This window comes from Staurois parvus, unplaced genomic scaffold (genome assembly GCF_062004578.1).
Source record: "Staurois parvus isolate SC_StPar_1 unplaced genomic scaffold, SC_StPar_1.0 ptg000142l, whole genome shotgun sequence".
NCBI classification, from domain to species: domain Eukaryota; kingdom Metazoa; phylum Chordata; class Amphibia; order Anura; family Ranidae; genus Staurois; species Staurois parvus.
Window position 1 is genome coordinate 2,830,558 of NW_028317938.1, and position 15,818 is coordinate 2,846,375.

The following is a 15,818-nucleotide window of genomic DNA, read 5'->3' on the forward strand; positions in this document are numbered from 1 at the left end:
GCAGAGTGTGGCGATGGAGACAGCAGCAATGGGAGGCCGTACAGGGACCCATGACAGACTCTGGACCTGGCAGCAGCATGAGGAGGCGGTATATAGGGGCCTATGGCAGATTAGGGGCCTGGCAGCAGCTATGGGAGGCCCGTAATCTGCCAGCACCCTATGTCAAAAAATTCTACACACCAGCAGTGTGTGAGGAGACCTGAAAGTGGCACATGGCAGAGTGTGGCGATGGAGACAGCAGCAATGGGAGGCCGTACAGGGACCCATGACAGACTCTGGACCTGGCAGCAGCATGAGGAGGCGGTATATAGGGGCCTATGGCAGATTAGGGGCCTGGCAGCAGCTATGGGAGGCCCGTAATCTGCCAGCACCCTATGTCAAAAAATTCAACACACCAGCAGTGTGTGAGGAGACCTGAAAGTGGCACATGGCAGAGTGTGGCGATGGAGACAGCAGCAATGGGAGGCCGTACAGGGACCCATGAGAGACTCTGGACCTGGCAGCAGCATGAGGAAGCGGTATATAGGGGCCTATGGCAGATTAGGGGCCTGGCAGCAGCTATAGGAGGCCCATAATCTGCCAGCACCCTATGTCAAAAAATTCAACACACCAGCAGTGTGTGAGGAGACCTCAAAGTGGCACATGTTTGAGGCATGATTCATGGCGGATTTAGTCAGTTGTGTCAGGAACTGGTGGTTTGAAATCCAGACTAATCCACGCCTGATTCATTTTCACAAACGTGAGTCTCTCCACACTTTGGGTGGACAGTCGTGTCCTCCGCGGAGTTACAATACCTCCTGCCGCACTAAACACGCGCTCCGATGCCACGCTACTGGCCGGGCATGACAGCCTTTCAAGGGCAAATTCAGCTAGTTGGGGCCAAAGGTCAAGTTTCGTTGCCCAGTAGTCAAGGGGATTGTCTACCTCGGTTGGCAGGGTGCTGTCCAAGTAGGCCCAAGCCTGTTGTTTGAGGTCCTGCTCCAGGTCCACCTGATGCTGCTGCTGCTGCTGCTGCTGGTTAGTAGTTTCCTCACTGCGCTGGTGAAGAAAGCTACTCATCATCGACTGCAGACTGAGGCAGCCGCTGCTGGTGGAGCTGCCACTGCTCCTACCACCCCACCCCTCCCCTGCTGCCATGGCAGCGGAACGCGAGCGCACAGGGCCCACAGTGTCTGAGGATGGACGTTGGCGCACAAAGGCAGAGACCAACTGACTACATAGGTGGTTTTTATAGTACGTTATTTTGGCCTCCCTCTCAGCAGGTGTGAAAAAGGCCACCATTTTTGAACGGTAGCGAGGGTCCAACAAGGTGGACAGCCAAAAGTCATCCCTCTGTCTGATGGTTATTATTCGGCTGTCGCTACGCAAGCAACCGAGCATGCTATGGGCCGTTTGTGCCAAGGAATGCGAGGGACTCCCTGCCTCCATCTCCACAGCATACTGCCACGGTGCGTCTGGGTCCTCTGTCTCCTCCTCCTCCTCCTCTACCAGATGCTCCTGCTCCTCCACTCCTGTCCGCTGAGTGGAAAAACCACCCATTTCACTCAATAATTCCTGAGCACAAATGTCCTCCTCTACCTCCTCCTCTTCTTCCTGTCCTGCCCCCACAGGGGTCATGTGGCGTTGAGATCTGTGCGCCACGTCTACCGCACCCTGACCAGCCATTGTTAACAGCATTTGTTCAAGGACGTGCAACAGAGGAATGACGTCGTTCATCCCATAGTCCTGCCGACTCACGAATAGCGTGGCCTCCTCAAAGGGCCTGAGCAAGCGGCAGGTGTCACGCATGAGCTGCCAATGGCTGACATCGAAGTTACACAGGGGAGTACCTTTATCCGCTTGTAACATCAGGAAATCGGTGATGGCCTTTCGCTGTTCGTAAAGGCGGTCTAACATGTGTAGGGTTGAATTCCACCTTGTTGCAACGTCGCAGATCAGGCGATGCTGTGGAATTCCGTTCTGCCGCTGCAGCTCAAGGAGGGTGTGCTTTGCGGTGTAGGAATGGCTGAAATGCATGCAAAGTTTACGTGACATTTTAAGGATGTCTTGCAGTGGGATGGTGGATTTTAAGAACCGCTTGACAACCAGATTGAACACGTGAGCCATGCATGGCGCATGGCACAACCTTCCTTGACGCAGAGCAGACACCATGTTCTTTCCGTTGTCGGTCAACATGGTTCCGATTTTCAGTTTGCGCGGAGACAGCCATCTGTCGATTTCTCTGTTCATTACACTCAGAAGTTCCTCCCCTGTGTGACTACGTTCGCCAAGGCATACCAGGTGCAGAACAGCGTGACACCGTTGCGCCCTGCACATGTGATATGCCGGTCGGGTAATGGGACTTGGCACGGGGGTGGCGGCTGAGGACACGGCGGAAGAAGAGGTGGTAGAGGCGGACATCTTTGCCGGACCAAGGACGTGCAAACGTGGAGGCAAAAGCGGCGTGACCTGTCCAAGTTGCTGGTGCGGCTGTGACGGCACCACGTTCACCCAGTGGGCCGTAAATGACATGTACTGTCCCTGACCATAGTTACAGCTCCACACGTCGGCGCTGCCGTGCACTTTGGCAGAGACCGACATGCTCAAAGACTGGCCCACCATGTCTTCTACATGTGAATGCAGGGCTGGCACTGCCTTTTTGGCGAAGAAATGACGGCTTGGCACTCTCCACCGCGGCGCGGCACAAGCCATCATTTCTCTGAAAGGTGCTGAGTCCACCACTTGGAAAGGGAGGGACTGCAGCACCAGCAACTTGGACAGGAGGACGTTCAGCTTTTGCACCGTCGGGTGCGTGCTCGCAAACTGTTGTCTCTTGGAAACGGATTCCAAGAAAGACTGCTGACGGAATCCGTGAAGAGGAGTAGCAGGAGAAGGAGCATCTGAACGAGCGGAAGATGCCAACGAGCGACAACTCCCCTCAGCAGAGGTGTTGGAGCCTTGACTGGCTGATGGAGGGCGATTGACGTCGGGTGACGGAGCAAGTAACGGAGCGGGTGATGGAGCGGGGGCTGGGGCGGGCAGAACCGCCGTATCTTTATCACGGTTTTCCCAGGCCACCAAATGGCGACGCTGCATATGCTGCCGCAACGCTGTAGTCCCAACATGGGCCCCCTGGCCACGCTTGACTTTCTGCCCACATAGTCGACATACGGCTACGTTTACTTCCTCGGGCGGCTTGACGAAAAATTGCCACACCGCCGAGTAGGAAACTTTGCCCCCGATACTCCTCACTGGCTGACTGCTGCTTCCTCCGTGCACACCGGCACCACTACTGGCCGTGGTGGTAGGCTGCAGTGGAGCTGGTGCTCTACTCCGTGGCCGTTTGGCTCCACTGACACTGCTGCGACCCTGCTGCTGTCTCCTGGGCAACCCACCGACTGTTTTGCTCGCTGCCAAGCTGCCACCCTCTTCTCCTGATGATGCGGAAGAAATTGCCTGATGACGACGAGGCTGCCAAGTGCGATCAACCTCCTCATCATCAAGTAGGGTCTCCGCCTCACTACTAGCCCCCTCGGCTGCGTCTGGGTCAGGAGACAGACCTGTCTCTAGACCGGCTACCGAGCCACTCTCCTCGCCACTACTTCTTCGCCTGGCTGCTGAAAAGGCGGATGTCTCCCCCCGTTCCTGACCGCCCTCTGTTAGCTCTTCCTCACTGTACAGTGGGGCTGAGCCCACAGCATGCGATACTTCGCTTGGTGAGGGAACACCAAAGGACAGGGGCAGGTAGAGGACACGTGATTTCAGTGGGCTTGGTCCCGGGCCATGCCAACTAACGGTTGTGTCTGACGTACCCACCGACCGTTGGCTGTAGGTGTCAGAGGTGACCTGGGAAGAGGAAGACGACCGAGCCAACCAATCGACGACGGCAGGGTTGTCGGTGGAGACACGACCGCTGGATGACACCGGGAGCACTGGCCTCTGGCTGCGAATAGTGCTGCCTCGACCCCTTCCTCTGCTGCCACGTCTGCTCACTCCTAAAACATTGCCTCCTCTGCCACTCCTCTGCATGTTGTCTGACATACTCTTTAATTAAACGATTATGTGTCCCTGAGTAACAATTCTGTGTCCCTGAGTAACAATTCTGTGTCTGTGCGAGTAACAATTCTGTGGCCCTAAGTAACAGTTCTGTGGCCCTCAGTAACAATTCTGTGTCCCTGATTAACGTTTCTGTGGCCCCAAGTAACAGTTCTGTGGCCCTCAGTAACAATTCTGTGTCTGTGCGAATAACAATTCTGTGTCTGTGCGAGAAACAATTCTGTGGCCCTAAGTAACAGTTCTGTGGCCCTCAGTAACAGTTCTGTTTCCCTGAGTAACAATTCTGTGTCTGTGCGAGTAAGAATTCTGTGTCTGTGCGAGTAACAATTCTGTGGCCCTAAGTAACAGTTCTGTGGCCCTCAGTAACAGTTCTGTGGCCCTGAGTAACAATTCTGTGTCTGTGCGAGTAACAATTCTGTGTCTGTGCGAGTAACAATTCTGTCTGTGCGAGTAACAATTCTGTGGCCCTAAGTAACGGTTCTGTGGCCCTCAGTAACAGTTCTGTGTCCCTGTGTAACAATTCTGTGTCTGTGCAAGTAACAATTCTGTGGCCCTAAGTAACAGTTCTGTGGCCCTCAGTAACAATTCTGTGTCCCTGATTAACGTTTCTGTGGCCCCAAGTAACAGTTCTGTGGCCCTCAGTAACAATTCTGTGTCTGTGCGAGTAACAATTCTGTGTCTGTGCGAGTAACAATTCTGTGGCCCTAAGTAACGGTTTTGTGGCCCTCAGTAACAGTTCTGTGTCCCTGTGTAACAATTCTGTGTCTGTGCGAGTAACAATTCTGTGGCCCTAAGTAACAGTTCTGTGGTCCTCAGTAACAATTCTGTGTCTGTGCGAGTAACAATTCTGTGGCCCTAAGTAACAGTTCTGTGGCCCTCAGTAACAATTCTGTGTCTGTCCCTGAGTAACAATTCTGTGGCCCTAACTAAAGTTTCTGTGGCCCTAAGTAACAATTCTCTGGCACTCAGTAACAATTCTGTCTGTCCCTGAGTAACAATTCTGTGGCCCTAATAACGTTTCTGTGGCCCTAAGTAACAATTATCTGGCACTCAGTAACAATTCTGTCTGTCCCTGAGTAACAATTCTCTGGCACTCAGTAACAATTCTGTCTGTCCCTGAGTAAAAATTCTGTGGCCCTAAGTAAAGTTTCTGTGGCCCTGAGTAACAATTCTCTGGCACTCCGTAACAATTCTGTCTGTCCCTGAGTAACAATTCTCTGGCACTCAGTAACAATTCTGTCTGTCCCTGAGTAAAAATTCTGTGGCCCTAAGTAAAGTTTCTGTGGCCCTGAGTAACAATTCTCTGGCACTCCGTAACAATTCTGTCTGTCCCTGAGTAACAATTCTCTGGCACTCAGTAACAATTCTGTCTGTCCCTGAGTAAAAATTCTGTGGCCCTAATTAAAGTTTCTGTGGCCCTAAGTAACAATTCTCTGGCACTCAGTAACAATTCTGTCTGTCCCTGAGTAACAATTCTCTGGCACTCAGTAACAATTCTGTCTGTCCCTGAGTAAAAATTCTGTGGCCCTAATAACGTTTCTGTGGCCCTAAGTAACAATTCTCTGGCACTGAGTAACAATTCTGTCTGTCCCTGAGTAAAAATTCTGTGGCCCTAATAACGTTTCTGTGGCCCTAAGTAACAATTCTCTGGCACTGAGTAACAATTCTGTCTGTCCCTGATTATGAATTCTGTGGCCCTAACTAGCGTTTCTTTGTCCCTAAATAACGATTCTGTGGCCCTCATTAACAAGTCTGTGTCCCTGAGTAATGGTTCTCTGTCCCTAAGTAACTTTTCTCTGTCCCCAATTATCGTTTCTGTGGCCCTAACTCTGTCCCTGTCCCTAGTACAGAGAGGTCTGCCTCTGTTCAATAACTGCAGGCAAATGAAGAATTCCAAAATGGCCGCTATTTATAGCTCGACCATTACACAGTGCTGGCTGGCTGGCTGCTGATTGGCTGATGCGATCACATGTAGTTGAGGAATGCATTATGGGTCAGCGCGCCTTGTCTGCGCGCCTTCCCAGACATCCCCGCTCCGTCGCCGCACATGTCAGCCGCCATTTTCTGAAAAATTTCGATTCGCGCGTCCGAATTAGGCTATTTTTCGGATTCGGCACGAATCGAAATTTTTCCGATATTCGACTCGAATTCCACTTCGGATACTTCGATTCGCTCATCTCTATTCATAACATAAACAGTACCCGATAAAACAGTTATATATAAACTGTACAATTATACATAATAAAACACATATAGTGAATTATATTATGCAATGTATTTCAGGGTCCTCATTCAACCCATCTGGTGTCAGTATGCCTAATTATAATATCCAGAAGGTTTCCCTAACACTTCCATTTTCCATTTTCTTAAAGTCTTTATTATGATTTTGCAGAAAGTGGCAAGGAACACTATGTTGGCCGTCACCCTCTGTAATGAGTCGACAATGTTCTTTGAACCTTTTACGCAGTGTACGTTTAGTACGACCAACATATAACAATTTACAAGGACAGCGAAGGACATAAATAACTTATTCAGAGGAACAGGTAATAAATTGTTGTATAACAAACTCATTTCCTTTGCTATCCAAAAATCTGGAGCATCCATGATGGATGAACTGGCATGTTAAACATCTCCTCTTGCGGCATTGAAAAATGCCTGTTCTGTTATCAAAAAAATGATTGAATATCTGAGGACAGACCTGGATTTTTATGGGATGTTAACTTACTTGGGGCTAGGATATTTTTTAAAGCTCAAGCCCATTTAAAGGTGACCATAGGGTAATATTGGTGTATACAAAGAGAGTATTAGCTAGTGCTACCTCCAAACATTGCCGCTGGAACACCAAAGGTAACCAAAATAACCTTCCAATGCAAACAACAGAAATAAGGTGCAGCGCTAAACAAGATAATATAATATATTATATTACGATATGATATACTGTACACATTATTATTTATTTGATTATTTATTTATTGAAATGGTTATGATTTAAATATTGGTGATCACTCTGCACTTTATTACGTATATTATCTTGTTTAGCGCTGCACCTTATAGGGTAATATTGGGCCAAGTTTTGGATCTATTATTAAACATTCCAATGTTTGCGACTGATCCCTGTTAATGACTCTAAATTTATTATTAAAGCCAGTGATTAATCTGATCAAATTTGAATTATTAGTAGATGGCCTTTTCTTTTTAGGGGGGACGGAAAAATGTTTGGTGCTAGCTTCAGAAATTAAACTCACCAGGTAACCTTTCCCTATAAATGTTTTAGTCAAAATCTCACCCTGTTTTAGTCTTCTGCTTTTGAGCAATTGCATTAGAACTGGCTGCTGGGAATATTATTCCCACCAAGCCAGATGGTGACAGTTGCTATAATGCAGGTAAGAATTACCTGGGGTAGGTTTGCGATGGTTGCTAGCCACAATGTTAAGGTCATCATGCATTAGCTCTAGATAAAAAAACCCCGAGTTATTCTGAATCGATAACGGAGGTGAATATGAGACCTAAAGAGTTGTTATTGCAATGAGAAGCAAAGGAGGAGAAATTGTCTAGAGAGCCAATCCAGATGCTGAGAATATCATCAATATACCTGCTGTAGAAGATGAGATGTCACTATTACAATTATTTTTGGCTCTACACCAATAGCGCTCATTTTCACTTGCTGTTTCACTAACCTCAACAAGCTACATTGTCTCCCTATGGTTACCAGAGCCCAGTGGTTTGTGATTTATAATATTATAAAGCGTTAATCACGTATATATACGTGATTTTGCACACCCATGCCACCCCGTAGCAGTATTTCTGCTATAGGGAAGTCGGGAAGTGGTTAAAAACCGAGGGTTTTGTTTGCACACATTTTCAAATACATGCGTAAGCCACAGTCCCGTGTCAAGGGTCTACTGTGGACCTAACTCTAAAATTTACAGAGCCTCCATAGTAGGAGCACATATATCAATGGATAGGTTAAGGGCAGGTGTGCCTGGAGGAGCCCATCCTTCCTTAGAGGTACAGGGACACAAAATACACATCACAAAAAGATTTGGATGCAGGGACGCACTGGATGCCTTTTCTGTCATTTTGCGATAGCTGGGTGTCATGTGCATCCCTGTACCTTTAAGGAGGGATGGGCTCCTCCAAGCACATCTGCCCTTAAACTGTCCATTGATATGTGTGCTCCTACTTTAGAGTTAGGTCCACAGTATACAGAGGACCCTTGACATGGGACTGTAGCTTCCACATGTATTTGAAAATGTGTGCAAACAAAACCTTCTGTTTTTTAAGGCAAACTGTTAGACAGGGTCAAATAGGTTGTTTTACAGGCTGGCTGTTAAGTGCTGCTGGGAAATCCATTGTTTGTGATGTGCATTGCCCTCCCATGTGCACCTTACTGATAAGGCTGGTTATAGGGTGGGACAGTTGCCATTTTTTTGTGCAATATTATAAAGCTACAAGCTCCCAGTTTGACCCTGCAGAATCTAATAGAGGGACGTCCTCTAGAATCAACTTCCTTTGGGCTCTGAGATATCTTGAAACCAAATGCTAAGAGTTTTAAATTGTATTTCTTCTCAATTTGTGAGAATCCCATTATATATTTGTTGTGTGTTTATAGCAGGGCTTGAAAAAGCCGCTCACCCGCTCGCCAAATGCGAGGAGAAATTCCTGTGTGGCGAGCGGCGAGAGCGGCGAGAGCGGCTGCACCTGCGATCCCATGCATGTGCAGTTGGATCGGGATTTTCTTGGTCCCTACTGCACATGCGTGACCCCGGGATCCCGCGCATGCGCAGTAGGGGCCGGGACATCCCGATCAGTCACGCATTAGGATTTCAGGTCGTTGAGATGAAAGTTACCATTCCTGGGCTCAGTACGGGGTGCTCACAGTACACGGAGGGTGGGATCGCGGGGGTGACCTGTGCTCGGGGGTGACAGCACCCCTAGGAGTTCAGACATGAGTCCTATGAATTCTAAAGGATCCTCATTTTTATCCTCTTGCTGCTCGTATCACAACCAGTGCCGGTCAGGCTGCCTCCCAGCTCCGGCTTTCTTCAGAGTGCCATGTCCCAGACATGACCGGTGCCGTCCATTATTGTACACATAGAACACCCTGGAAATTTCCCTCTATTCTTTTGTTTTCATATTTAGTAATAAAAGTGTATTATTCGGAACCCATCGGGCTCAGCTCAGAACTACCAAATCGGTCAGCAATTGAGTTAATGGACTGGCCTCCATGACGATTGGTTGTGTCGGTTGTTCACTGCAGCTTGCTGAGATTGTGGAGGAGGGGGGGACTCAGGATTTTTTGCTCCCTTAATAAGCCACAGGAGACCCAATCTGGCCATACACTTGGGAATTTTGATGAAAATGCCTCATTTTTAAGAGTGTTACCTTAATTCTCTGATCATTATTGCATCAAATCGAGTTACTAGTTACTAAAGTTTCTTTTTAAAGATGCAGGAGATAAACAAAAAAAATACAAAATGTTCACTACAGGTTTAAAGCTGTAAAACGTGCTATTAAGCTATTGCTGTTATGTTTAAATTAACATAATAAAGCTATGTTATAATTGCAGTTTTTAATATTTTGGACTCTTTATTCTAAAGAAAAATGTAATTTCATGAGCTTTAAGGGGGCGTGGTTGGGGGCAGGGCTGGGGCCGGGGTTGGGGGCGGGCTAGGGGTTGGGTTGGAGGTGGACCTGGGCAAGGTTGGGTGGGGCAACTGGTGGAGAGTAAGGTTTGTGCCTGGCTAGAAATTTTAAGCCCTGGTTTATAGCATATCTAAAAAGAAAGTCTTATCTTTTTAGATGTTTCTGAGGAGAAGTTGTCATAATTGACTGCAAGACTTTCTCCGCTAGCTTAGCGTGATCTGTCACAATAGCTGTGGTCTTGGACTGAATAAGTCCTAATAACATATAATGGAGAAGCCTAAATATTTAATCTTTCACTAAAGCCTGCCATAGATGGTTTCAATCTCGGCCAGTTTGGCAGGGACCGGCAGAGATTCGAACCATCTTTGGGCTGGCTGATTGTTCCCAAGTAGATTGTCTTATGACTTGGGTACAACCAGCATGTCAGATGTTACATGTGATTCACTGCGTTCTCCCAGTGGGGACGCCCCCCCCTGCCCAGAGAACACAATAACTTCACAGAAGGGATTCCCCAATCAACACTGACTCTGCTGATGGGGGAATTGAGCAATTTTGGTTGCAGGAAAGAAAATTGCATAATGTATGGCCTGCCTAAGACAGAGAAGGGGATATTTAGTATAACTGGAGTACCCAGAATCTAGTACAACTGATAAGTTGATATGTGCTTTGCACAGTATAGACAGGATTAATTATGGCAAACAACACTTCCCAGCCTTCCTCATAACAAAGAAGACAAAAAATGGCCATAGTTGTAGTGATTTTCTTTCCTGCAATCGCTCGATTCCCCCCATCAACACTAATTGCAGAACCATTTTGTTCCCTCAGCGGGGGGAGGGGGTGGTGGATGGAGCCGTCCCTGCTGGGAAAAGACGGTGATTACTGCTAGTGGCTATAAAATCCGACAAGCTGGTTGTACCCAAGTTGATCAATCGATCGGTCCCTGCTAAACTGGCTGAGATTTGAGCCATCTATGGCCGGCTTAAGTAGACTTTTAATTTAAAAAGATATTTAATCAGGCATGGAAGCGCCCGTTTGTCCCTCTTCAGGGGATGCGGGACCGTATGACCACTATGCTCAATGAACAGATGTCGAGTACCTGCAACGACTCCCAATGTAAATTCTTGAAAATATGGGAGTCGTGGTTGCAATATACCTTTTCCACACTCCCCCCGGCTAGCCTGGGGATGTGATGTTTTCGGCTTTGGCGTTCTTGGATCCCTGCTCTTGGTTTGGTTATCTTTTTTCTTTTGTACTTCTCATTCCTTTCCCCCCTTTTCTTTCTGTTTGCTTTTGGTATGGCAGTGGATAGCTGCCTTTAGTCTGAGTTATTATCAGTGTTATATTTATGTTTTGTTATTTAAGTGCCATTGAGGCCATACGCCTCTGTGGGCGTATCTTTTGCCCTGTTGGTGTTAGAGCACTGATTTCTCTAATTTTCTAATTCTTCTATGTGCAATTCATAGCCCCTGTGTGGGCGTGATTTTTTGCTCCTGTGTTAATTGTTATAAATTAATAAAACCCATTGAAAGACAAAAAAAAAAAAAAAAGATTTAATGTAAAAGGTATGTACATAGGGACATGTAAAAAATATAAAATAGGTATTATCTCAATTTGGCTTCAAAACTGGAAATACACTTTAACCACTTGCCCTCCAGAGGATTTACCCCCTTCCTGACCAGGCCATTTTTTGCGATATGGCGCTGTGTTACTTTAACTGACAATTGAGCAGTCATGCAACACTGTACATAAATGAAATGTCCTTTTCCCACAAATATCGCTTTCTTTTGGTGGCATTTCATCACCTCTGTATTTTTTTATTTTTTGCGCTATAAATGAAAAAATACCCACGATTTTGAAAAAAAAAAACCACCAATATTTTTGAATTTTTGCTATAAAGCATATTCAATAAAAAAATCTAAATCACATTTCTTCATAAATTCAGGCCAAAATGTATTCTGCTTCATTTCTTTGCTAAATAAAATCCCAATACGTTTAAATTAATGGGTTTACTTGAAAGATATAGCATTTACAAATGGCAGTATATATACTGGAATTTTCAATTTTTATTTTTTTGTATAATAGTAATGGCAGTGATCAGTGACTTATAATGGGACTGCGGGACTGCAGCGGGCATTCTGACACTGAGTGGGAACTGACTAACTGCCACTGACATCTCCAGTGACACTAATACAAAGCACTACTAAAATAAAAGTTTTACTGTGTGCTGTGTTTATAAAAGTAATAAAGGTTTTACTGTGTGCTGTGTTTATAAAAGTAATAAAGGTTTTACTGTGTGCTGTGTTTTACTTGGGAGACATGCTGTTTTGTATTTCTCTTCTGTACAGAGAGATACAAAATAGCATGTCCATGCTGACAGGAGAGAGACCTGCGTGGTTTACAAACAGGTCTCTTTCCCTCTCCCCTGTCAGCTGTTCCCGACGATCACCGAGTGCTCAACTGGAATTGCCGGCCGGAACCCAGTTATTTACATCTCTAGACAGCAATAGAGAAGTGAGTAAGGTAGCGTGCACGTGCCTTATCTGGATATGCAAATCACATATATATATATGTGATTTTGTGCAGCCCTGCAGCCCTGTAGCAGCTATACGGCAGAAGGCAAGTGGTTAAGGAAACTAATGCTGTAAGACGAGTGGCATAAAAACCACGTAATTTAGGAGCACCCACTTTTCACCATAACTACCAATCAATGAGGCACCATGGTATGCTTTGCATGGCATAGTTTCTTTAGCCCACAAATGTTTTTCCTTACCATGAATCTACCACTTGGTTGTATATCTCCCCAGGTCTAAGGTTCTCAGATTCTGGTATTGAAAGCAACATACAAGTTACTGCATGACATTACAGTATATAGCTTAGTTTATAAAAATCTCAGATTATAAATATATATTCTGAAAAAGCATGGCAACAGTGATTATGCCATAAGTAATAGTTAGTTACATTCAGCTAGACTTGTTGAAGACATCAAGGTAGCTTCTTTAGTCCAAAATAGTTTAAGGAACATACCCCAACATTTATAGTCACAAGGGCAAGTTAGTCAATCTAGAGTTGCTTTATATGCTTCTGATCTGTGTATTTGTTCTGGATCAATGACTCAGAATGTACTGAGGCCAGAATTATTATTAATATTATTATTATACAGGATTTATATAGCGCCAACAGTTTGCTCAGCACTTTACAATATTACAGGAGACAATACAGCAACAATAGAGTTCAATACTAGAGGGAAAGGAGGTCCCTGCTCCTTAGAGCTTACAATCTAGGAGGGAGGGGCTAGTGGTACAAAAGGTAGTAACTGTGGGGGATGGACTGGTAGGGAGAGTAGAAGGTTCCATTATTAGCTGAGGGTAGGATAGGCTTCCCTCAGAGATTGCCTAAAAGTGAGCAGAGTAGGCAATAGTCTGATAAATTGGAAGATCAATATGCGATACAATAAGAACTTTACAAAGTGGAGGAGATCCTTTATGCCAACCTACATATTTCTTTTAATACTGTCAATACAGATTTTCTTTATAATTAAACTATAGTGTTTTGCTCCGATTTTTTTTACACCCATTTGAAGTAAATACATTGATACTTACATTGTTATTTTTATATTTGGATAAAATCTTTATTTTACAAATAACATTTTTATTCTTCCATTCTTCTGAATTTGCAAATTTAGCATAAAAAATCATGATTTTTTTTTTTACACCTTAGCATAACACATAAAGGAAGAAAATATGTGAAAAAACAGTATACTGTACATTCATGTTAAAAGAGGCACTTTTCGCATAATAAGGGCTGCACTTTAAACTGGTAGGGAATATTATTAAGAAAATACATAGAACATAAATAGGAGCATTTCAAATCTTTTTTATGTAAACATGTTACACAATTTACTACCATGGGCTTCAAGTATAAAAGACTAAAAATAAAACTTGTGTGGTTTACTTCTAGTGTTAACAAAACAATAAATAAGAAAAAGGGCACTTAAGAAAATATAAACCTGATGGAACACTTTCAGCTTTCATGAGTCACAAAGAATATAATAAGAGCTGCAAAAATGAAATCAGATTACCAAGCAATCAAAATGAATTGTGGGTTTCTAAAGAGAGTTAAATAGATCCTAGAAAAATCTTTAACTATACTAAAAGCAAAGATACAAGGTTTAAGAATGCTTTTTAATCTCATACAAAATAACAAAACAACACAAAACCCCTAATAAAAACCTTAAAACCTATTACTGGGGTCCTGCAAGAATACTATAATATTTCATTGAAAAATGTGTCAAAATCAACATAAAGACTGAGTTTCATATTTCTATTCCATAAAATGTCTGCAAAGTATTGAAAATGCAGCTAACCATCTATTCTTAACATATCATGTAGGTTTAAGGTACATTTCCAGTAAGGTCATTGTTATCCACAACTGAATTATCTGGTTATTATTAGAACCAAAAGTCTCCAAACGTCCAAAACAAAGGGCCCTTCAAATTTTAGAGGGGGCCGGACTGTGACCAGTGGGAGTAGAAAATGCCCTGGCATTGGTGGGAGCAAACGATGGCATTGGCTTGGTGGTCAGTGGGAGTGAAAAAAAAAATACATCATTGGTGTCAGTGTAAGGAATAATGCCCAAATATATTGGTGTGAGTGGGAGGAATAGTGCTCCATAATTGGTGTCAGTGGGAAAATTAGTTCCCCATCTCTGCTGTCAGTGGAAATAATAGCGTCCCATCATTCATGTCAGTGGGAGAAATATTGCCTCATATCAATGGATGCAATAGTGCCCCAAGGACCAGATAAAGGCAAGCAAAGAGCCACATCTGGTCCACAGGCCACAGTTTGGAGACACCTGATCTACAGTATATATTTTCCAATGTGGATTCAAGACAACACTCTGGCTACTTTGTCTCACAATATTGGTGAGCTTCTTAGTTCTTCAGCTGAGCATACCTGGGTTTGATTCATGGCATGTTGACAGACCACCACTAGAAAGGGGACCCCAAACAAAAATAAATTCCGAAGGGTCTGGTATGGATTTTAAGGAAGAATCTAACACAAAACAACAAGGTAAACTCCAAAAATCTATACCAGACCCTTATCCAAGCATGCAGCCTGTCAGGCCAAGAAAGGAGGAACCATACTAGGCCTCAACATGGGGGGTACTTTGCCCTAGCAAAGCACCTTGAACCCATGTTAATGAGGACAAGTACCTCTGCCTGCTAGGAATGGAGGCAGCTTCTTCCCACCTCTGGTAATTTTATATGACAAGTTAGGTGATAAAGGGGGTCTGAAAGCAAGGCAGTCTGTTCTCACTCCCCAGTGGTACTAAAATCCGAAAGAGGTTTGGTCTAGAGTCCTGCTCTCTTCCAACCACAGCAGGCTGCTATTGGAGGGAGGAGCAGGATCCTGCCTTGAATAGCTATCAGGCTCCTGTACTTTCTGCGTCACCCTTGTCAGTAAGGCACAGCAGAATAGAGCATCCAAGGATCTGCAGAAAGCCCCCTTTAGATGGACCAGACAGACAGCATGGGAATAGACTCCCTTCTCTGGATCTGAGACTGCTCTGCAACCGTAATCCAACTGGAGTCCTGGAAATCGTTTAGCTCTCTGTTTCTGTGATGTACACAACTTCCCAGAATCCTTCAGCAACGTACGTTCTAGATAAGATCTCTCCACACTGCACACACGTATCCCTTGACCAGAACCTTTCTGTCTCGTCTCTGTGCGCTGTGCGCTGCCCGGTGTGTTTGGGCAGTGCACAGAGCTGAGACAGAAAGGTTCTGGGCAAGGGATACATGTACGCAGTGTGGAGAGATCTTATCTAGAACGTGCTTCGCAGAAGGATTCTAGTGACAATCACAGCCAGTGAGGACAGAGAGTGGGCAGGGTCAAGTCACGGCTCCCTGTGTGAATGTACACGCGGAGCAGTGGGTTCCCCCATAGCAAGCTGCTTCCTATGGGGGAACCCAACAGACAGGATGAGCCAGGAGAGCCTGCAGGTGACCAGAGAAGAGGAGGCTCCAGGCTGCTCTCTGCAAAACCACTCCCAAAAAATCACTTTAATTGTACAACAATCAACTTATACGTATGAAATAAGAGGAAGGGGGGATAAAAGATCAAAAGAAGGGAGAGAAA